Here is a 24457-nt window from a genome sequence, read left to right as displayed (position 1 = left end):
TTATTTTAAAAAATTCACTGCATCTTTCATACTGGTGTGGTGGGTGGTGGTGAAGATGAGATTAACTAAATAAGTAGAGATTGGTAAATAGACATATTTCTTTCGTGCAAGACAAAATTCATGTTGTCCTCTGGGTTCCTATCTTTTATTTCGACAGGACTTTGATTTGTTGGTTTTTCTCTCGAGATTTCACTAACCCGTGTCACACTGCTGCCCCTCATCTCTCTGGCGATGTGTTACATTAATGATTAAATTTCAGTGGGTGGATGTTGTGAACACCTTAGGCAAGCTGCTCTGTGGGGAAGAAATCTCTCCTAGCAGTTTCTATTTTTCTTTGACTTATCAAGTGGCAAATCCCAGCTTGTTTCCCTGATTCAGTGAGTAGAATAAATTAGGATTAGATAGACGGGATAATAGTGGCAGAAGAAAATGCCCATGCAGGACTTCATTTGAACATCATGAAGACAAACATCATGACTCCAAAAGAGATACACAATTTTAACATAGGCAATGACGTTGTTAAAGATTTGGTTTACTTTGTTTCAGTTGTTAATTCAAATGGAGACTGCAGCCAAGAAATCAAGAAAAAATAAAGACTCAGAAGGGCAGCAATGGGAGACTTGGGAAAAATAACCAAGAACAAAGTTGTTTTTAGAGACGAAGGCTAAGAGTATCCACACCCTTATATTCCCAATTACTCTGTACAGATGTGAAAATTGGACAGTGAAGAAGCTGGTGTAAAAAAGCGATTCATTTGAAATGTGGCGTTGAAGCTCTGCAGAAAGCCTGGCCCGCTCTAAAGACGGACAAGTGAGTCCTGGTGCAAATTAAGCCTGAAACATCACTGGAGGCAAAGATGATGAAACTGAAGCTGTCCTAAGTTGGGCATATCACGTGACGGCAGGGTTCTTTGGTAAAAACACGAACGCTGAAAAAAAGAGGGCCAAAGGAGAAGAGAAAGACTGAAGATGAAATGGATTGCTTGACTAAAGGAGTTACAGGCAGGAGTCCACGGGAGGTGAGCAGGGCTGATGCATGCGGACAGGACATCATGAACATGACTCATTCGCAGGGTCGCCAGGAGTCAGAGCTGACTCAACGGCACGTAACGTACACAGAGACATCTGTATAATAATTCCAGCTATGCTAGTGACCCACTGTTAAGTGAGTTTCGATTTATTGCTCGTAGTGCTTTAGTCTTATATTTTAGTTTTCAGTTGAACCTTAGATATGATGCCAGACATTGACATTTGTGACCCTTTTTGACAGATGTGGAAAGAAGTGCTAATTGCCTTTTCATTGTACAAACCCATAAACACACACAATGGTTATGAAATAACCCTCATCTTGCTGTAATTTCTCTTTCAAAGAGAGCTTCAATTCAATATTTCTTTGTAAAATTTAATATGATTATGAATGTTTTCCTGCACACTTTAGACACTTTCTGGTCTAATTTAAAATTTTTAAGTGATTTTTGGGATAAAACCAAGTGATTTCTGGGTATGCTAAAGCATTTCATCACATATTAAAAAATTGGTAGTTACTTGCTAATACATTGGAAAATATGGTGTGTTTATTTTACAATCTGTACTGCAATACTATAGGCAACACTATTGGGAGAACTTGGTACATGCAAGTATCTTGATCATTTGCTGAAGACCCAAATTTACTCTACAGGGAAATAAAGCAGAAGACAGCAGAATCAATGAGATATAAGTAGATCTGAGGATAAAGCAGTCTGAACAGTAAGGAACAGAAATTAAAAGAAAAATAAAAAGAACATTGACAATATATTTTAGTGCTGTAGATGCATGTATACTGTGAGTACAGGGACTAGTTTTATTCATCTTTGAATTGCCGCTGCTCAGCCCCATGCTGGTGTATAGTGAAGTACACAGTAACCGCCAGGAGAATTACCTTGATCATGGCTGTGTGCAGAATTAGGCTACTACCCATATTTCTATGGACACACAAGGCCATAGAACAGTTGGCTCCCAAGCATCTATCACTAATAAATGTCCTCTGGAAGAAGAAGAAATGGTATGGAAACATGCTACTGGTTGTAGTAATAAAAATGCTTGCTCATTTAGGGATAAGTTGACTTCAATGTATTTAACGAGACCAAATATGGGCAGGTCTTGAAGACTCTCCTGCCTGTAGTAAAGGAAATGAAAACTAATGCTTCAAAAGTTAGGTAGTAAAGGATAAGAAATCACTTATGTAATTTTTCTGGGAGGAATTAATGCTACAAAACCACAAAATTTTAGAATTCTTAGGTGTGTTTTACAGAATAATACAAAAGAATGTCAAACTTGACTCTAAAGATAATACTTATTCTATGAAGTAAAAGCTGTGATAGCTGCACATCCATAATAGAGTTCTCTGTAACCTAAAATAGCATCTTTCAAAGCTTTCTGATCATCATGTACATACATCTCTTTGGATACATGCATATACAAATAACTAAAACCCACTTGATTATAGAGGGTTTCTTTCCACCTGAGTTATTTTTGGATTCATTTCAAGATTTCAGATGAACTTTTGATCACAGTTAACATCATGCTAAGTTGTCCTATGGTGGTTTCGTTTTCTTTCTTTTTTATTATTTCAATTAAAAAATAAATTGATTGCAGCCCATTGAACTGATTTTATGACTCACTAATAGCTTGTAATCCATAAATTTGACAATCACGATAGTAGAGCTATAAAGTACCTGCTTTAAATTGGTGCTAATAGTTTGCCTTTTATTTATTTTTTAATTTAAAAATTTTAAATATTTTTTTTATTTTAACTTTAAAAAAATTCTTCTTTATTCTGTTACAGTTGTCCCAATTTTTCTCTGTCTGCCCTGCTCCATTCGGCTCTCCCCCCACTCCCATAGTCCATCCCATACCTTTGTTCATGCCCATGGGTCACTCATGCACGTTCTTTGACTAATCCCTTCCCCTTCTTTCCACCATTCCCCCATCTCCTCTCCTCTGGCATCTGTCAGTCTGTTCCCTGTTTCCATGTCTCTGGTTCTGTTTTGCTTGTTAGTTTATTTTGTTCATTAGATTCCTCTTACAAGTGAGATAATGTGGTATTTGTCTTTTACTGTCTTACTTATTTTACTTAGCATAATAGTCTCCCACTCCAAGCACTCCTTTTTTCTTCTTTCTGCTATGTAATATTCCACTGTGTAAGTGTATCACAGTTTTTTAATCCACTCATATACTGATGGGCAATTAGGCTGTTTCCAACACTTGGATATTGTAATTAATAGTGCTATGAACATAGGGGTGCATAAGTTTTTTTGAATTGGTATTTTGGGATATATTTGCAGCAGTGGAATCACTGGGTCAAAAGGCAGTTCCATTTCTAATTTTTTGAGGAAACTCCATACTGTTTTCCACAGTGGCTGTACCAGTCTGCATTCCCACCAACAATGTGGTAGGGTTACCTTCTCTCACATCCTCGCTAGCACTTATTGTTTGTCGATTGATCAATGACAACCATTCTCACAGGTCTGAGGTGATATCTCATTGTGGTTTTAATTTGCATTTCTCTGATGGTTAGTGATGCTGACTATTTTTTCACATTTCTATTTTTCATATGACCATCTGTATGCCCTCCTTGGAGAACTGTCTATTCAGGCCCTTTGACCATTTTTTAATTGGATTGTTCATCTTCCTGCTGTTGAGTCATATGAGTTTTTTACATATTTTGGAGATTAAACCCGTGTCTGATATATTATTGACAAATATGTTCTCCCATACAGTTGGTTCCCTTTTTATTGTGATGTTTCTTTAGCCTTGGAGAAGCCTTTTCATTTGTAGTCCCATTTGTTTATTTTTTTCTTTTATTTACCTTTCCTTAGTACAGGGGACCCCAATACCTGGGCTGCAGACCAACACTGGTCTGGGGCCTGTTAGGAACCTGGCCACACAGCAGGAGGTGAGGGGTGGTCCAGCAAGCAAAGGTTTGCTCACATTACTGCCTAAACTAAACCTCCTATCTCCCTCACCCCACCCTCTCTGTCCAGTCCCTGGAGAAATTGCCTTCTATGAAACTAGACCCTGGTGCCAAAAAGGTTGGGACCTGTTGCCCTAGGAGATACATCAGCAAACGTATTGCTACGTGGGATATCTGAGATTTTACTGCCTATGGTTCCTGATTGTTCACTTTTAAAAAGTAGTATTTATTAAACATCTTAGAGACTACTCAGTCTTTGATGGTTTCTTTAGTTAATCATTGATGATAACACCTGTAGTAGGCAAACTTTTAAGATGGCCTTGAGATTTCCTACTCCCCTGGTGTTCATGCCCAGTATAATCCCTGGAGCGGTGACTGTGATGGGTTTTACACCCATGGTTAAGTTGGTATATAGCAAAGTTGGTCTTCAGATTTATACAGTGGCCTGACCTGATCCCACAAGCTGTTTAAAAGCAAAGAGTTTTTATGGCTACTGAACAAAAAAGAGGCGATCAGAGGTTCAAAGCCTGAGAAGACTTTGACGCCTCATTGCTGATTTGAAGATGGAAGGTGTCACGTGGCCAGGACCGTGGGCAGCCTCTAGGGACTGAGAACAATCCCCAGTGAAAGCCAGTAAGGACCTCAGTTCTACAAAAAGCAAGAAATTCATTTATGCCAACAAAGAGAATCAGCTTGGAAATCAATTTTTCCTCAAAACCTGCAGACATAAGCTCAGCATGACTGACATGTTGCTTTGGGGCTTGTCTGTTCTAAGCAAAGGTCCCAGCCATGTCACACCGGAGTTCTGACCTGCAGAACTGTGAGTTAACACATTTGTGTGGTTTCTATTGCAAGTTTGTGGCAACATGTTATGCAGCACTACAGAATTAATATAACAACCAAGGTGCTTTGCCATTTTTGCCATACAAAAATTCGTTCAGCGTGTTCTTCTACAAAGCAGGGAAATTTCTAAACCATTTTAGACCATTACTTAGTTATAAAGTATAAGATTGCACAAGAAAGATTTTATATTCATTCTTCAATCATCCTTGTTAATTAAGGTGTTGCTATGTGAATCCTTCTATCAAAAATATTTTTCTCCATTTATGAAAGCTATTGTGTAAAATTTAAATGTATCATTTAAGCCTGGTGAAATTTGTAGAGGAGATATTAGCCTTATTTTACAAGTGAGTATGAGATACATAAAGTAGGAAAACCTAGAACCTTTAACCTGTGCTAAACCTAAAAAATGGTAGACCTGGCTAGAACACAGGTATTGTATTAATTTATGCTTTGATTTATTCACTTGTTCAACAGTATTTATTGTAACAAACATTTTTCTAGGTCCAGAGAACACTATAATTGTCAGAACAGAAAAGTACTGTTCTAATGGTGCTTGCATTCAAATTTGGTAATTAAAGGGTCCTTTCACTATAATATGGTGCTTTTTTAAAAACTTGTGAAATATTGTATACATGTATGCAGAAAAGTGCACAAACCAAGGATGCATAGATCAATGTTCTATAACACAGAAAACACCAAGTGGTTCAAAATACAGTACAGACACCTACCCCAGGGGCCACCACAGACCCACTCCCTGGTACTCACCATTTACTTGACTTTTATGCTACTTGCATCTGTTTTATCTCCAAGCTCACATTCCTGATTATTTACTGTTTCTTTATTTTTGACTTCTCAAAAATAGAACCATATAGTATGTTTTTTTGTGTATATGTGTGTGTATCTGGCTTATTTGAATATAAAACGTTTGTGAGATTTATCTATGTTGTTTTGATCATTTTTATTGCTGTACGCATTTATGTGACCTTATCAATCTGTCACTTTTACTTGATGGGCCTTTGAGCTGTTTTTTATTTTTGAGTATGAATATATATATATGTATGCACACACATACATATATATGTATATAAATATATCTTCCGTGAGCATGTGCATGCATTTTTGTTTGTTATATACTCAGGACTAGAATTACTAGGTCAAAGGGTATGGGTTCAGCTTTAGTGGATGCTATCAATATATTTTCCAAAATAATTTGGTGGACGGGCTCTGGGGCACAGGTGTCAAACACAGGCCCGTGGGCCGAATCCAGCCCTCCACCTTGTTTTATTTGGCCCAGCACCTTGTTTTGCCCAGTGCTTCTGCTTAAGGGGTAGTTACATGTGCACAGTCCTAAAATTACATTTGGCCCTTTGAAGGCAACCATGAGGCTGATGTGGCACCTTGTGAAAATGAGTTTGACACCCTGCTCTAGGGTAACTCCCAACATATTTTACTTCCTGGTGTTCATGTCTTGTGTAATTGTCTTTCCTTGAGTGTGAGCAGAACCTGTTACTTTCTTCTAAACGATAGGATATGGCAAATGGCATTTCCTTGATTAGATTATGCTACATAGCAAAGGTGGTATGATGCCACTTCACCATTGTGCTATGTTACCTAAGATTCTGTCCCAGTGGAATGGAGCCAGAGACTACCTTGCTGGCTTAACAGAAGTAGGCTTCTTGGTGTTGAGAGTGCCTAGAGAGAGGGCCATGTGACAGGAAATTCTGGGTAGTCCCACTGAGCTGAGAGCAGTCCCTCAGCTGAAAGCCAGCAAGAAAACAGGGACCTCAGTCTGCAAAGAAATGAGCTGACAACAATTGGAATGAGTCTAGACTTGTGAATAACTCAGCAAACCTAAGTCAGACCTACAGAAACTATAAGAAGCTTTTATCTGACTTCTGAAATGCAAGCTGAAATCATTTGTTTTAGTCCCTTATTATTTCCTAACTTATGCTTTTATGTTCTAAATTACTTTGTAAGTACTGCTTTAGCTGCTGCACGTGAGTATTTACAGGTCTCATTTTCATTATTAGTCACTTTAAATATTTTCTAATCTTATCTCCAATCTATAAATTATTTATAAGTATGAGTCTATTTCTTAATTTCCAAATGTTTGGAGATAGTTTCATTTTCTTGTTTTTAAATTCAATTCCAGCTTCATTTTGTGATTTTTTCTCATCAGTGATGGAATATTCCTCATGTGTTATCTCTTTAGATGTTGCTCTAACCCATTCTTTCATGTGGTTTTGTTTTCTTCTGAGCTTTAGATACATGCACTGTAGATGTTTTCATGGTTGTTTATATCTTTTGTACTCTTGTATTTATTTTCAGTTTCACCTCTTTGTGAACCATTTTAGATATATTATTTTGGATTATCTTTCAGTTCACTGATCCTTTCTTTAGCTGTGTCTAATCTTCAGGCGCAGTGATCTACTGAGTTCTAAATTTTAGCTATTTCATTATGTTACTTATTGTCTAGAATTTCCACTTGTTTAATTTCATGGTTTCCAGTTCTCTAGTGAAACTTTCTGTCTTGTCTTTTATCTCTTTTATGTAAAGTAAGAACTATCATTTTGAAGCCTGTGGAGAATAGCCTTAATCTGTAGAACTTAAAAGTGTGTTTCTCTTATGTTTTATTGTTCTTGCTTTTCAATCATATCCCCTGAAATCGTATTTGAGTTAATTTTCTATTTTGAGCCAAACGTGATGCTTGTAATATTGTGTAAATAAATAACTTAATGCTTTGTATGATGTCATCTTCCTTTTGAGATTACCACTCTGGAAGCTAGAGCCACTTGCTCTCAGATCACCTTAAGATAATTTCAGGGACTTGTAAGATTCAGAGTTAATCTGCAGTTCCCGTGAGATCTATTTCCATTTCCAGTTACCATTATTTGTAGGTTCTAGCATTTATAGTCCCAGTCCACAGAGAGCTGGTCCACCAAGCACTGTGCACATGGTGAGTCCTCTATTTTAATTACTGTTCTCCTGTCACTGCGAGACTGTCTGAAGCTCTGCTCAAGCTCTTAACCACTCCCTTCAGAATCAATCAATGCCCTCAGGGTAAAATTGGCCCCAAAATATAGACTCACCTTCTTGGTGTCCGTAGTTTCTTTGATTTGTGTTTTATAAAATTTTCATTGCCTTTAATGCCTTCAAGCAACTTAAAAAAACATCTCGGTCCAGCGTTGTAGCTGTCCTCTACTGGAGTGTTGGCTCAAATTACCTATGATTACCAGAAATAGATGTTTTCAAAATCCTTGAATATCCTTTATATCTCCTTACAATGACTGCTCCTGACAGAAACTACATATAAATAGAAAGATGTATTTCTGTTGATAGGTATTTTTGATTTGAGGATCAGATTAGTTCCTTCTTGAGAGAGATTTTTGAATCATTTGTCCCTAGAGAAATATTCTCTTTTGGGTGATAATGGCATTTTCTCTCCCAAACTGATATCAACTCTGGTGTTTACCCTGATAGTAAAACTTGAAGGCTACCTAGGGCTGTAGTTTTGGCTTTCTTTTTTTCAGAGTATTGGGTTAGTACTCTAGATTTATTGTCATCCTTTTAATGTCTAACCAATGGCCCTGGAGGAAGTAGTGGGTCCCTGATTTTTACATTTAGTGTATTTCTTTTGGAGAGCATACTATGTATGCTATTTCTTTGACAATTGCACATTAAAACTTTTGGCTTTATTTCTTTGTAATTACACTGGAGATTCATGACAGAAAAAAAGTTGTGATTTTGTTGAGGCATCACCTTGACTCATGACCTTTTGGAAGCTGGTATGGTGATTGGGAAAATCACCTGTTAGCTAGTGCTTAAACCCAGTTGACAGTCGAACACTCATCTATGCTGATATTTGTGCGGGGCTTTGATTCTCTGTGGTGATATTTTAAAGTTTGGGATTGTGAAAAGTACCAGGAACTATCTGATATAAATGTCAAGGGCCTGATGTATTTAATTTTAATTAGTAGAGAGAATGTGTTTTCCTCATTTAAGTTTTGAAATCTTATCACAGCTTTCACAGAAAAACAGTTGGAATTTGGGGTAGCAAAAATATCTTGAAGAAATAAGACTGTGAGCCAAAAATTGTGTAAGGGACTCTAGCCTAATTAACTTTGGAAGCCAACCATAATAGGCCATTTGGAAACATGTGCATCTTTATTTAGAAATATCTCAGCGTCCTTTAATATATCAAAGTGAGAAAGAATTGCATCTGTGTCCTTCAAGATATGCAGATTGATATTTGGAAGGTCAAAAAACATTTTGATCTTGGGCAATGAAAGCTAAGTTCTTAAAATAGGTTTTGATAATTTAGTAAAAAAACCCCTTTATTAGAATGGTATAGTATAATTATTACAAAGTTATTGAGGCATTTTATATAATGTTCTTCTTTATCATATTATTTCTGATTTTGTAATAAAAACTTAATGAAATTCTTAGAGAATAGGAGTTTAGGTTTCATGGAATTTTCTGATTAATTAATGTTCAAACTTATAATATTTTTATGTCAATGGAAATAAAAAATGCATCCACTTGAATGACTTAGTAAAATATACTGACCATAATGAAATTTCTTTTTTTTTAAATTATGACACAATGAGTGATTCATGGTGGTCATTCAGAACAGCAGTTTCCTTTGTTGTTTACGAAACACCTAAATTTCTTCTGACTTTTGGAGTCAGCAGAAATGATTTTCTCAAACAGTGTGATATCAGCTTGTGTCCTTGCAATTTGACTTCGTCGTCCCTTAGGGTTATAGATTATGAGAATGTAATAGCCTGCAAATAATGGTTAACAGAGATAGTACATCTAAGCATTGGGAAGGGATTTATTTATATTAATTTGGGGAGGTAGAATATTTACTTTTGATGACAAATTTTACAGAATCAAGCTGAAATCTCTAAACATATCTAAAGTAAAATTTACATAATTTGATATAATATTAGTGTAAGTTTGGTGTGATTTCTGGCACCAAACAGAAATTTAATATTAGTGTAAGTTTGGTGTCATTAAATATATTATATTTAATATAATATTAGTGTAAGTTTGGTGTCATTTCTGGTAGATGATTGATACTTAATCTGTAATAGGAAAAGCTATAGCAACAATTTCCTGTAATAGCTTACAAGCTGTATCTAATATCTCCATGGGGGAGAATTTTAATTGTATATCACTCCCCAAATATTGACAGATTTGGCTGCCAGGTCTTTCTTGAATTCGGTATTAATCTTTTTGCTGAGCCTGCAGTTTCTATGTGATTATCACAATTATTTTTGATGTGAAGAAATAACATATCAAAGGGTTTTGACCCTTTGATGTTTTTATATCTAGGATTTATCATCCTGGTTAAAGAAATTCACAGCAAACTTAAAAATGCATCTTTTTGTTAGAAGTCTCTGCGTTCAGCTTTCAATGTAAACAATCCTAATCATAACCCTAATTATTCAGGAGAGAGTTATTGAGAGCCTGCTGTTTTGCTATGTCAGGCACTGTGATAAACAGTCCTATGGACAAATTGTGGAGCATGGTAGACAGAGCTCTAGCTCTCATATATCATCAGTGATGCCAGTACATGGTTTCCTATGTTTCTAAAAGCTTTTAGCATCTCATTTGCTCCTCAGAAAATATAATAGTTCTGAAAATGAAATTTAGAAATCTGCTAAGGTTCTTCATGATATTACAGGTGTGGTGTCTGTCCGCTGCTTTGAGCTTTCTGATGACTCCAGAAATGACTACTTTTCCTTTAGTGTGTGACCCACAGGAGAAACCAAAGTTGACAAGAAACCAAAGTTGACTATGTGTCGCTTGCCTTTCTTTTAGAGCAGTGCAATGGCAGAACACAAGTTCAGGACTGTGCCCTAGTTCTGTCAGGTGCTAAAAAAATTTTTTTTGAGAGTTAACTTCTTCAACTGTAAAATGGGTAAAATGGGGAATAATAAGATTTAACCGATAGAATTGCAAGGATTTAAATTACTGATGACTGTTGTAGGTCTTGTAGGTCTAACATTCTGTTATTCCTTATGTTGCTCATCAGATTACATTGCCCATGAGCTTGCCAGCTTGGAGACTTTTCATCTGCAGAAAAACTCATGGTCAAAAATATTTTTTTCTTGCACAGTTTAATTTTGTTAGCACAAAATATGTATGCATATTATTAAGATTCAGTGGAAAACAACAACAAATCTGTTTCTGTTCACCTAAGATGATAAAGATGAGACATGCAAGGTCTTGGAGACATAGAACATAACCAGTTGTGGTCATCATCCATTATAAGTGAGTTCTACTGATTTTGAACTTTAAGGTAATGTAAAAGACATTTACACCTAACTCCACCCATACTTTCTTTAATGTGATCCTTATCCTGTTTTAGAAACTTATTTTAAGCTCCTATTTATTACCTGTACCTGACTCTTTGGTGTTTGGTTTGTTTTTACATCTGGTCTTCCTACCCTTGACCTTGACTTCTTCTCTTCCCCCATTCTCTATAAGCTCCTAAATTTAATGCACAGCACAGGGCCCTCCCAGCTCTAGTCCAGGACTTCTAAAGCCTTAGGCACACAATCTGCTGTGAGATAGTGCTGTTTTTTAATTTTGTTCTTGCTGATTTTCTTTTTGTTTATTTTTGCTATGTAAGTGACGTATATCAATTATTGTCAGGTAGGCAGGTAATGTTAAAATGCAGGTTCTGATTCAGTAGGCTGGAGCAGAGCCTGAGATCTTGCATTTTTAACAAGGTTCCTGGGAGCTGACGATGCTTTTGGTTCTGAGACTACACTTTATGTAGCAAGGCTCACTTCAGCTAGTGTTTTGGTTCTCACCACCCCCAGCAACCCACTCTTAGCCCCCAATTCTAGCACTACCAGCTAGTCACACACTGCCCATGGAACAGTCTGTTCAGTGTTCATCTGATGTCTATAAACACCAAATTGCACCAACGTGTGACTGTCAAGGCAGCAGAGGAAGAGCTGCTACTGAAATCTCAGTCTTCTCTGGAAGTGTTAGATCCTTCCAAGTTCCAGTTTTTATGACTTTGATGCCAACGTACTAAGCATTCTTTAGCCACTGGCTTATATCTTAGAAATCACGTAAATTTCTACTCATTCAAATATCTTAGAAGAACCAAAATCCCATACCCATACATTTCCTTAGACATGAATAATATAATCAAGACTAAATTGTGACTATCATGAAGTCCACACTCATTGAAGAGATGAAGAATCTGAAACAAAAGATCCTCATAAGAGCTTATGAGATTTCTGAGGATGCCTCTTTCTCTGTTGACAGTCATATGAGGGTTTGGAAATGCTGCTGAGATGGAATTATTTTTTTCTCCTTTTATATTACCTCAGTGAAAGGATGGAATAATAGTATTGTTCTTGAGCTGATACAAGTTGTGTGCACAAACTGGTAAAGAGTCAAGAGTAAATCCCAGAATTTAAATTCTGACTTCGATGTCATATTTGCCCCCATGACCAGATACGATGCCTACACTAGTGAAGTGTTACCCAATATCTACTTACTTTTCTCTTTAGTATGATGATGATTTTTCCCCATTGTCACACTGCCCCTTGTTTTATATATAGATCAGGTGCTGATCAATAGTTTGTGAATTCAGAAATGTTCCATGTGTTATTAATTGCCCCAGTTTATGTCACCTCATGAGTCAGATTTATATATTTTAAGGTGACATAAGTGGATAAGCAATTTAGGAAAAAAAACTTCTTTTCTTTGACCTTCACAGAAAAATTTAATATACATATAGGAGACAGAAGGGCAACCAAGGCTTTAATGCCACTTCACTTGGAATAGTTATTTCACCACAAGTAGATTTCGTTGTATATATGTTACTGTCTGACCCAAGGAGCTGCTTCTGAGACTGTCATTTGTTTGATGGGTATTAAGTCACAAGAAAGCAATATAAAACTGCTCTCAGCCATTAGCTGGGGCGAGAAAGCTCCATGTTTTACATCAGTGGATTTGGAAAGGGCAATATATTTAGTTACCTGTGTGTGAGGTGATTATACAATCGCTCGGTGTCTTTTTATGTCTTGATCAATTGGGAAGGCTTTAAGAAGCATATTTGAATTTATGGCTGTTGGTTAGCCCTCCTCTGGCTGTCTATCAAGCAAGGTAAACAGGGTGAATTCACCCATGTGGGCTTAATGTTTGACAGCTTACTGGGGCTTGCAGTCATTGTCTCCTGCTCTCCAGTCACTCCGAATGAGAATGCTTATTAACAACGTGGCAAAGGCTTAACTGTCTTCCAGGAACTTTTTTCTAATCAAAGCCTTTGTGGCTGATCTCTTTAGAGCTGCAGACAGGGCATGCTAGGCAGTCAGATTGTGCTTCACGGGCACAGTAATTTGCAGTGAGATTCTGAACATGCCAAGTGAAGGATTGGCCTCCAGGGCTGTTTTTTTCTAGACAGCCAAAAGTTATTCAGCAACTGAGTCTGAACATTGATTTTCTTTTTTCTCTCTCATTTTATTCTAAAAAAGGTATTAAACACAAATAACAAATGTCCTCCATTTTACCCATGAGAGCCAGTATTAGTGTTTTATATAAAAATAATCATATAAATAAGGTTGTCATTTTTATTGCCAGGAGCAAGGAATGCTAAGCACGTTGGGTCATTTTCTTGAGCTGTGAGACTGAGTCTACCAAGAAAATGTATCTTACAGCCTCCAAGGTCTGATATATGTATATAGATGCCTATGTAGGTGTTTATAAAGAGGTCATGGCTCAGATGTAAAACAACACAGAAATTGTGAAATAAGTTTCTAGGACCTTCTTTGTGCCACTATTCTAAATAAGTCACATTCATGTAATATCTCTGAACTAGAAGGGTGAGTAAGATTGGTTTGATATCAAGTTAAAGAAATCTTGTGACAAAAACAAAATTTCTGGCCTACTAAATCCATGTGCATTCTAAAATCTAATCTTAATATTATTTTAAATCATTCAAATTTTAAGTCAACCATAAGCAGTAAACAGTACTATCTTACTTCATGTTTGAGGAAACTTAGGATCAAGACCAAGTGGCTAGAAAGGAAGGCATTCTATCTGTAGTAAAGGATTATGTAAATCCTCTCAGGATGTTTTAAAATACTAGGTACAATTTCGTTCAGATTTTCTCTTCCTCATGTCAAGTAGATGACCTTCATGGCTTTATTCTATTTCATCAGAGGACGTAAGCTAGTTTTTCCTTGTTAGCTTTTTTGCTTTATGTGAAATTCTGACTTTTCATCACAATGGTTTTTTAGGTTGGTTTATGGAAGAAAGAGAATACTGGGGATTACATCAAAGGCATCATCAGATGCCTTTTTTTTTTTTTTCTTTCATTGACTGCCCCATCCAAGAAAGATGTGTCAGGAGAACAAAGAATTAGGAGTTTTCAACTGGCCTAAGGGGAAGAAATGTATCATTACTGTTCTACATGGCAGAATAAATCAGCATGGACAGTACCCTGTGACTGCAGTCTGGCATTAATTTTGATTGGAAGAATTTAATGCTTCCTTGGTCAAGCCTCAGAACTGTTAGGGGTTAATAAAGATTTCTTCCTGGGGAACTCTGAATTCCTCTGTAGATAAATATTTGAAAATTTGTAAAGTATGTGTATTTTATAAATGGCATCAGCAAGCCAATCAACGTCTGTGAAAATAGCAGGTTGGGTATCTTTAACAGTTCATCCTTTACTTGTACCAGGTTTGTAATAACCCTCCGTTCCATTGGGGTATATAATAAGCCTTAAATGTTTAAACATTTATAAAAATACGTTCTTGTTCATGGACTCATTAACTAATGTTCATTGCCAAATGATTCAAATCAACGTTTTTCTTTGCAACTTTATTATTTTAGACTTGCCATATGAGTGATTGTTTGTAAGGTAGACCTACATATTTTGGCTTACAGACAAATAATTTAAGACATATTTTCTCTAAATAGTTTTTAGTCTCTTCATTGCCAAAACTGGTAACTGTGAATAGTAACGTAATAATCCTATGTTGGAAATATTTCACAAAAGGGATGGCTATGGAATCTGAATATTTTGATAAGTGCAAAAATATGTAAAACTGCCTTTGGCCAAGCCCCTGATAAGAAGTCTTAAGTACCTTCTCATTTAACAGTGTGGTACTAGAGCCCCTAAGTAAGATGGTAAGAAGTAGGTAAGAACCATAGCTAGCCTTACCCAGTATAAAAAGAGAGAGCAAGCAAGTGTTGTGGAGACCCAAGATGGCCACTAGAGTCTGACCCATCAAGGTGAGTGCTAAGGGGCTTCTGGGGGAATTAGGACACTCTAACAGAAAGAATCTGATTAAAGGTCTACTGCCCATGAGTAGTGAGTGTCACAGGAGAATTCCTTGGTGTCAAGAGGAAGGATAAATATTTATGTCAGGGAAATGAAGGGATCAATTTCCAAAGATGGGGGTGTCTGTGGTTTTGAAGAATCCATAGAAGTGCCCAGGAGAGAAAGAGACAACTTAAAATATCCGCAGGGCCAGGGGAAACCAATGCCAGATGACAATGGTATCAATCTTGGAGGGTTCTTCCTCATTTTTCCCCTCTTCTCCTCAACTATAGAAAGTGCTGGAAGATGCAGCCAGGAGCAAAGAATGGAAGAAATGTTAATGGGAATAGGAAACTAATGAAAAAGGAAGAACCTGTTCATGCCTCTCTTCTCTACTATAGAATTCTTACAGCAGGTTTAGGTTGGGCAGAGATGTTTTAATGTTGATTGAATTTCCTAGCATTTATATCCTCTGGGACTGGTCATGTCAATTACTGATTTGTTACTTATTTGGGGAATCCATACACTTTTCTCTGAAGCAGATTGTTTATATGATCCTATAGACATTGTGGTTGAAGATTTTTATTTTACATTAATGTATTGTGTGTGTATATATATATATATATATATATATAGTCTATATTTATAAACACCACTCAAATAAACAAGTGGATGAATAAGAAAAATTGAGTGTTAATTGCTTTTTAGTGAAATTTAGCTTTGAAGCAAATTTCATTAAAATACAATAAAAAGACAATGACTGGGAGGCTTAGCTGGTCAGGGAATAGTTCTCTGAAGAAAGAGGAGCCACATAAAAATTGGGGGGAACATTATAAGCCAAAAGAAATAGCTAATGCAAGAACTCTCAGGATGAAATGAGTTTAGCGTATTTGTGGAATAGAGAGAAAGCCAAAGTGGCTGTAGACACACTGGTGTATTCAAGGTAGTGTGAAGTTGAAGAGCTTAGCTGACATATGTCACATGGCATTTTACAAGCCAGAGTAAGGCAGCGACACTTTGGAGGGCTCTAAGCAAGGAAGCAATATGATCAGCATTTTATTTATAAAATTCTCTTTTTAGCTGATGTGTGAAGAATGGATTTCAGGAAGACAAGAATGAAAGCAGGGAGCCTGATTCAGGGTTATTTCAAAGTTTAGACTGAAGATGATCACGACTTGAATGAGAGTAGTAGAGATAGAAATAAAGGGCAGTAGTTGGATTCTGGACATGATCTGGAAGTATTAGTAGCCCTAATGATATATTGGATGTGGGGACAAGGAAAAGCGTCCCGAAGAATGTGTCCTAGATTGTTATGTTGTTGCAACAAAGTTGGTCATGCATCCATCTATCAGTCCAACACTGAGTAGACTTATTACTTGGTTCTAATGTAAGAAGGATACAGTAAAAAACTGATGGTGGCTAAAAAGACACTTTTCATTGGTGCTATCACCAGATTCATAATAAAGTAAACACTGGGCCTCAGAAGGATGGTAGTATATTAGGGGTACGGGCTTGGTAGCATTATTGGTTACAATGGTTGCTGCCTTGACAAGGGCATTTGTACCACTGAAGATGGTAGTGTGGGTTATAAAAATGATAGAGTTAGTGAAGGTGGCTTACTGTTAGGCATCAGATATGGTATTGATTTCTGATGCTGACATAGTTTCAGCATAATTTCTGATGCGGAGAAGAACAACTAAAAGAGCAGTGCCTACGGCAGACATCAGCAGTCATGGGGGTCCTGACCAGTAGTGATGGTGGTCATGTTTTTGGAGGAGTGAGGCAGCTATTGGCTATACAACACATGAACCATAACACAGGAGGACAGGCAAATAGTGGTGGCCAAGAGGATTGATTAATTCTTAGTTTATGTGTAGAAAAAACAAAACAGCAACCTATACTGATTCTTAGAATATTTGCCATGAAATTTGTAGGATGCTTGCATTCACAAAGAACAAGTGCGAGAAGATTCAAAACATTTCGTTTTGTGCTTATGTGGTGGAATAACCTGCAAAATAGGGGTCACACATGAGTGTAGCAACTTTTGAAAAAGTTTGTTGTGGAAATGTGATGCTATGCGAAAGCACTGGGTAAAGGAGAATGGCTTAGAAAGGCTTATCAGTCATAAGAAATGATGGAGCAGCATAGTGGCGCTGACAGAGAGGCCTTATGAAGTTTTGTGGGTGGTATTTTGGATCAAGGTATTTTGGTTGCAGTGGACATTTTTATTTAGAGCTGTGGTTTTGGTGTCTCATCCTAGCGGCACATGAACTTTTAAAATCTTTTAAGGGCTTCAGAGCTTCCTGATTTTAGGGAGATGACACCATAAAATGGATGTTTGGAGCCAGGTTCAGATTCTGAGCATGGAGGAAAGAAAGCGATAGGGTGAGTCAAGGTTTTCCTAGCGTGTAATTTAGTGGAATGACTGTAACATCTGTTATTGCGTGATTTCTGGGACAGATTCTATTCCCAGCAGGGCTGTGACTCAACCTTTGGACCAACCAGATGAAATACTGGAAGGATGAGGCTGTGAAAAATGAGCATTTACCTGAACCTTGAGGGAACTGAAGAACTCATGGTCCTTTCTGTAATGTTGTTTTGATCAACTGAAATTGGTCCAAAATACTCCATACTCCCTTTCCTTTTTCATCATTAGGCTCCTTGCCTTTTTTCTTCTATTTCTGAAGGGTTTACATTTCTTTGGTGAAACTGCCTGTGCGGGTTTTGAGAAATGCTTCAGGGTGAAGTACTATCTATCAATCCAAAACACCACCTAGAGATTTATTTGTTGTTTGCCTGTTTCTCCCACGCCCTCACCTCTTTGCTTCCCAACATGTTTTTCTTCCTTTTCTATTTTTCTGTCATCCACAGCAGAGAAGGGCTGCCTACTGCTTTTCCCCACAGCCATTCAGCAGAACAGCCGTAGAGAAAAGTTAAAGTCTTCAGTGTGTCCCCTGACAGACATTAGAGCATTGTAAAACTCTGGCATCACTGATCTTTGCCACCAAATACCCACCACCCTGCTCCTCTGTCCTCAAAAGACAATTTAATTGATGGTGAGGGGATGGGCCAGTGCGTGTGTAGGAGAGTGAGTGGGAGTGTGAGCAAAAGACTCTATTATCCAACCAGCTCTCTTTTTCTTTTTCTTTTTTTTTACAGAAGAGGAGATTGCCTTGCTAGGAGAATGTCATAATAACTATTCACATAATTTAAGATGGCAAAATAATTCACCAAGCAAATTCTGACTGTGTCAGAAAAGCTACAGAAGCTCAGACACCTTAGTTATGATGAGGGTGATGAGTGTACCTGTCTCAATGAAAGACCATTGCAATGATTAGAAAATCAGTAACGTATAGAATCGCCCCACTTTGTCCTACAGATATGCCCTGTGAATTATGCACTAATATGTGAGCGTTCACGTCCTCCTCGTTCTTTGTTGTCATATTGTTTAAGCTGTAACAAGGAAACTATCTTAAAATGCTTTTTTGCTCAGCATGACTGCAGTTCTTGTTTTTAGGTACTATCCTGTCTGTCTAGATTCTTAAAGCAGTGAATAGTTTCAGGAGAGCTTCATTGATTGAAGCCCTGACCTGATTATAAGAATCAAAAAGCTTGGATGATTATCTAAAGCCTATAGGAACTTAATCAGATTGCTTTAGTCATGGAAATAAGCCGCAATTCCACAATCAGCTTTTCAAGTAAGCTATCTGTAGATCCAGGGTTGAAAGAGAATAATGGGACTCTTCTTTTTAAATCAGACCTTCCTTTCAGAGCAGGCAGTGATGAGTTTGTGTTTTAACAAGTTCAGGCACCATGTAAGGGGGAGGTCCTTGTTACTATCATTAATGCCATTTCACCATTTCTTAGGGTTCCTACTAGATGGATCATGATCGAGAATTTAAAATATCCAAATTATTTCAATTCGACTTAGTAAATATTTCGTTCTTTAGCGTTTTCTAAAGAGCCATTTTAGAAACAGCTGGGTTCACTTTTTTATATGCCTCTTTATCATTTTAAAAGACTGAATTGCCATTTTGACAAAGTATTCAAGCTTTTAGTTCATGCTAAGCCAGCCTCTAGATGGGTGTACATCAGTATTTTCTTTTCCTCTTGTTTAAGGCCAGGCTCTGCCCTGAATCCCACCCCCCTGTCTGTCTGAGGTCACATAGGGGCCAGCAAACTACTGCCAGAGGGCCTCCTTCCACCCTCTCTTCACACCTTTCTATTTTGTAAATCAAGTTACAGGAACACAGCTGCACCCTTTTGTTCATGTACTGTTTCTGGCTGCTTTGTGCTACTACAGCAGAGCTGAATAGTTGCAGTAGAGACCTTGTGGCCTCGAAGCCTAAAATATTTACTATGTGATCTTCTAAGAAAAAGTTTTTCAAGCTCTTCTTTAGCCTATAAACATACAAATCTCTTTTTCACACTCACCAACCCCTTGACTTCATAGAGCTTCTAGAACTGTCTGATCTATTTCACTTCCATTTTATTTAAAATTCTTGGAAATACTCGCCACTAATTGACTGACTCCCTGTTTCCCATTCATTCCTCAATTCTGCATTTTTATTTCTGCTTCTACTCTATTATAGCTGCTGCTGTTTAGGTTAAAACTGGTTCCTGAATTGTCAAATCCAGTGGCCACATGCCAGGATCGTCTGTCCTCATGCTGGACTCCTGTACTCTTGGTTTCTGTGAAGATATATTCTCTTTTAGCTCTGGTCTCTATAACATTGCTCTTTGGGCCTCTTCGAGGTCATATCTCAATGGCTATGACTCTATTTCAGGCCCCCATCAGCTCTTCCTTAGACAACCTTAGCAAGAATTGGACTGGTTATACCATTCTGTATCATTGTCCTCTTCAAATCTCTTCTCAAATTCAGTGATCTGTATTAAAATTCAGTATTAGTCCCCTGTTTACAAAGCTTTAGTAATTACTATTGCCTATAGATTAACTACAAAACTTTTTTACAGACATGATCAACAAGTCAGATTGTTGCCCTACCCATCTTTTTATTCTGAGAATTACCCAAGACCACTCTTTTATAACCTGGGTTATAATCCAGGAAGAACAAAACATTGTAGTGCCGATTGACAATACAGAATGTCCTCGGGGCACCTAAGGGAGAGATGGGTAGTAGATGAGGACAAAGGCTTGAGTGGAGGACAATGAGAAAGGTAGTATGCTATGTTACAGAATTTTTATTTTATTTGGTAAGAACCCATTGACTAATTAGTACTGTTACTTTTATGGTGAAGAAAATCCATTCTTAAAGTTGCAATTTTTCAAATATGTATTAAGATAAGTAACAAATTATAGGACTGTGCCTTTTTTTAAGTAGGAGATATTTGAATATACTTATAGGCAACTGCTAGACAGGAAAAGACTGAAATACAGGAGAGTGATGGAATCATTGACGGAGTCACATACCAAGGGGAGATTACCAGCTGAAGAATTTGCACGGACCGACCTTGGAGAACCTTCATCTCAGGTAGGAAGAAAGGAGGGAAGGATAGTGGGGATATCTAGTGTATCAGGATAGCCAAATGAAACTGAGAGAATGAATTCTCATTGGCTTTTTTTAACATGTGATCTAGGAAGCTGTGTGGTCATCTCAGAGTGATGAGGGAAGTGATAGCAGACAATGCTCAAATGAGATTTTGTCCTAACAGCTGAGGAGATGGGAGCTAGGGATAAATGTGGACAGACAGATACAGATTATTTGGCAGTGTTAAAGATTCTATGAGATGGGAAATCATCAGTTTAGTGACTTTAACAGAAAACTGTTCTGCTTGTTGTTCTCGGCAAATCACAGTAGACTAGCAAAGTGGGAGGCAGCCGTTTAGTTGGACAGGTTCAGGCCTGGAAATTTTTCATCTGAAGAGGGAGTGGGGTGAATGGCAAATACCATTCTTGAAGTCCTGAATCACAGTGTCTAAGGGTGGCTGCAGATGGGGTTAACTTTCACAGATTCAGAATTACCATTGGTACACAAAGCATCAGCCTATCATGTTAATACTCTTTAGTGATTCCTAATTGCTTTGCATGTTAAAGCAATCTATTGGTAATCAGCTTTAATATCCTCCAACTGTTAGCTCTCTTTTATCTAACAGTTGTGGGTGTTTTGAAAGCGGGCAGAATTGGAATGAACTATGAGGAACACTCAGTTTATAGAGGCAGCCAGACTGCCGAACTCTGTATTGCCTCTTTTGCTCCTCTGTAAATATTTTCTTATCATCCACGAACTTCCTTTGTTCTCTTCTATCTTGGAACTTTATTTCAGGCACCAAATTCAAAGGTGAGTAGATATCACCTGAGCTGGAATGTTTAGACTATTTTTGGACATGGAAAATTTGAAAATTATTCTTATTTCTAACATGTTGGGAACAATCAGATCCAGCTGGGGCTTTTGCAGAGCTAATGGGTCATGCTGTATAACAAGGTGCCAAGATCTCACGAGGAAAAAGTAACTGCCTGAAACCACCAAGGACAAACATCTCTTACTTAGAGGGAAAAGACTCATTTGCACTTCCAATCTTTCCCTCTCGGATAGTACCGCTGCCGTTTATTATGAGATGTTGGTGGCTATAGGGTTGGGGGTTTTTATCTGTGTAACACGTTTTTAATGTTGACTTATTTGAGCTCAACTTGAGATAGCTTCTTGCTGCCTCTGCCCTCACTAGGCTACAAGTCTGGGAGGGCAATGACAGGCACAGGGTGTGTGCTTAAAAATACCTGTTAAATGTCTGAATGACCATGCTAACAGAGAGCATTAGGCTGATAAAAAAATTTTAGGCTCCAAAAGCCAAGGCTGGATTCTGTTAAAATTTGGTGACTCCTGGGGAACCACGGCTACTGGGAAGTGAATTTCCTAATATGATTAATACAAATTTCTATAAACTCTTTGAGATGTTAACTTCAGACAGGTCAGTCAGTCATTTTCACATTCCCTGATATCATTGGCCCGTCATTCTCCATTTTCCATCTCAAATATCCTCTAGGCAAATTGCATCTCAAAAACTCATCTGAAGAATACAAATTTTCACAAATTATTTCTCGTCTGCCATTACAATCACTGTTAAAGCCTTCACCCACTTCATTTATTCTATTTCCTAGTTCCCCAGTACCATCAAGTTCTCGGAGAAACAGAATTGTGTGATGATGTGTTAATTACATTTTTATGCCTTAGCAAATATCTAGTGCTTAGAAGACAGCTTGTTTTCCTGCATTTGTAAGTGAAGAAACAAAACAAAAACCTACTAAACAAACAAAAGTAACCAAGGTCTGCTACATTCAAATCCTTCGAATACACAAAGGGCACTGTCCTGGTGCCTTTATCTATGGCTATATCATAACTTTAGGGGTTTTTCTTCTGTCAATAAAGTCAAGATATTGGTTACTTTCTAATATTTCATAGTTTTTCATCCAATGGGTTTTGAATAAATGATATCTTTTCTTAAGGACCTCATTTAATTCTTTTTTTAAAGATTTTATTTATTTATCTTTAGAGGGGAAGGGAAGGAGAGAGGGAGAGAAACATCAATGTATGGTTGCCTCTCATGCGCCCTCTCCTGGGAACTGGCCTGCAACCCAGGCATGTGCCCTGACTGGGAATCGAACTGCAATCCTTTGGTTCGCAGGCCCCCGCTCAATCCACTGAGTTATGCTAGCCAGGGCCTAATTCTCATACTAATCTTATAAGTATTACCTACATTTTGCAGGTGGGGGAGCATATTCAGAGAGGTTAAGATACCTGATAATAAAAACAAGTATTGTGACAAAAAAAGAGTAGCATTCAAATAAATGATAACACCAATATCAGGCCTGGTAGGTATTATTATGAAAATTTTAAAGAGATTCTCAGTTCAGAGGGAAAAAGTATCTTGCCCAAGGTCACTTAACAAGTACTAGTATGTGATGAGGGCTAGTGTTTCAGCCTGGTCCGTCTGACTGCAAAGCGTGCTCTTCCTGGCTGACCTACTTGTTTAACTAAGGGCTTTTCTCTCAGCAGGGGACCATTCTTGATGTGTACGGCTTCCTTGTAACAGGGAAATTACTAGATAAAATTGTGTGCTGTCTTGTCCAATTATAAGACAGTCAGTGCTGGGAACACCTTACTGGCTACAAGTGAGTGTCAAAGACTCTGTTCTTTTACCCACATAGTTTAGTCTTGCTCTCAGGAAAGTCAAACACAATAAGCAAAAACAAGTAAAAATCCTATTGATGCTCAGTGCCTTCACCTTTTTCTTTCTCTTCCTTAGCTGGGGCCAAAGTAATCACCTAATACACATGCAATGGGAGCACTATGCTGACGGGTCCTTATGTTCGCCTTCCGCGTTTTCCTTTGAGCTGTATTGTTGTATCATCGGTCAGATGGAGAGATGCTTGCTGGCTGGCATTTTTCAAAAAGCCGCGAGGATCACAGTGACTACATCTTGCTGCCTTTCAATGGGAAAGGAAAGCAGGAAAAGAAAATGGAAATGAAAAATCGTAATTTCTTCATATTGTCATATATAGATACTTTTCTATTTTGTGTTCTATGTACATTTAATCACATTAAACTAGGTGATAAAATAAAAGCTGCCCTCCCTTGGCCCCATGCTAATTATTCTTGTTAATTATTTTAAAATTATCTTTCTATCACTGTTCTAGAACACTGTCATAATTTTCTAGCCCAGAGGCTCCTGATGGGACTACTTATAAGTGTAGTATAAAGGGTGGTGGCTGTGTGTGTGTATTTGTTCAAAGGAGGAGAGGAGGAGAAACACAGAGGAGAAATCGAATCAACTGCAAATCCTAGTACGTTAGCATGGGTGAGCCTCTCAAACTGCTTCTCTTAATTATTCATTATAAGAACACATACACAATAAACTCCTTAATTAGTTGAGGGTTCACATTACCTAGTTCACCTCTCTGTATTTGTCAAGTGTCTGATAGCATGTGGGACAAAACAGAGCTCAGATAGCCTGAGACACTGTCTAACCTTACTTCCAGAATTAAAATAGGCATTGATTTGGGCACAAACTATTTACATGGACCTGTGAGGTTTGTAACATGATAACTAGCTCTTCGCAGTGGGTGAAGCTATTAACACTATGCTAGGCACTCTGGGGGATAAAAGTCTGTTCTCTACTCTAAAGTAATTTATAAGATTAGTTGCAAGACAAAATATGCACATATGCCATTGAAACTAGAGAACAAATGAATGGTAAAAGGTAGGAGTGCAGAGGAGACTATCAGGGCACATTCGCCCAGAAGGATGTTTGAGTGGGAGGATATTGCTGAGCATGGATTAAAGCTTAGAAGGCTCAGTTGTGGCAGTGAACATTGGCTATTTATTCAGTGGGCAGATGGTATTAAACTGAAGA

General features: G+C 37.7%; 1 long non-coding RNA gene across 2 annotated transcripts; it reads left to right on the top strand.

Moving 5' to 3' along the window:
* Positions 1-375: 375 nt before the first annotated feature.
* On the top strand, positions 376-23507 carry LOC119044983 (uncharacterized). Of its 2 annotated transcripts, none has more exons than XR_005081713.2 (3): positions 376-1018; positions 20454-20580; positions 23351-23507. It is a non-coding gene; the product is annotated as an uncharacterized LOC119044983 (long non-coding RNA). The 2 variants fall into 2 exon arrangements; XR_005081714.2 differs by lacking the exon at positions 23351-23507 and adding an exon at positions 23098-23203.
* Positions 23508-24457: the final 950 nt, after the last annotated feature.

Source organism: Artibeus jamaicensis, unplaced genomic scaffold (genome assembly GCF_021234435.1).
Source record: "Artibeus jamaicensis isolate MK-2021 breed Jamaican fruit bat unplaced genomic scaffold, CSHL_Jam_final contig_387, whole genome shotgun sequence".
Taxonomy (NCBI): Eukaryota; Metazoa; Chordata; class Mammalia; order Chiroptera; family Phyllostomidae; genus Artibeus; species Artibeus jamaicensis.
Note: the sequence above shows the minus strand (reverse complement) of the source record. Positions and strands in the feature narration are given on the sequence as shown.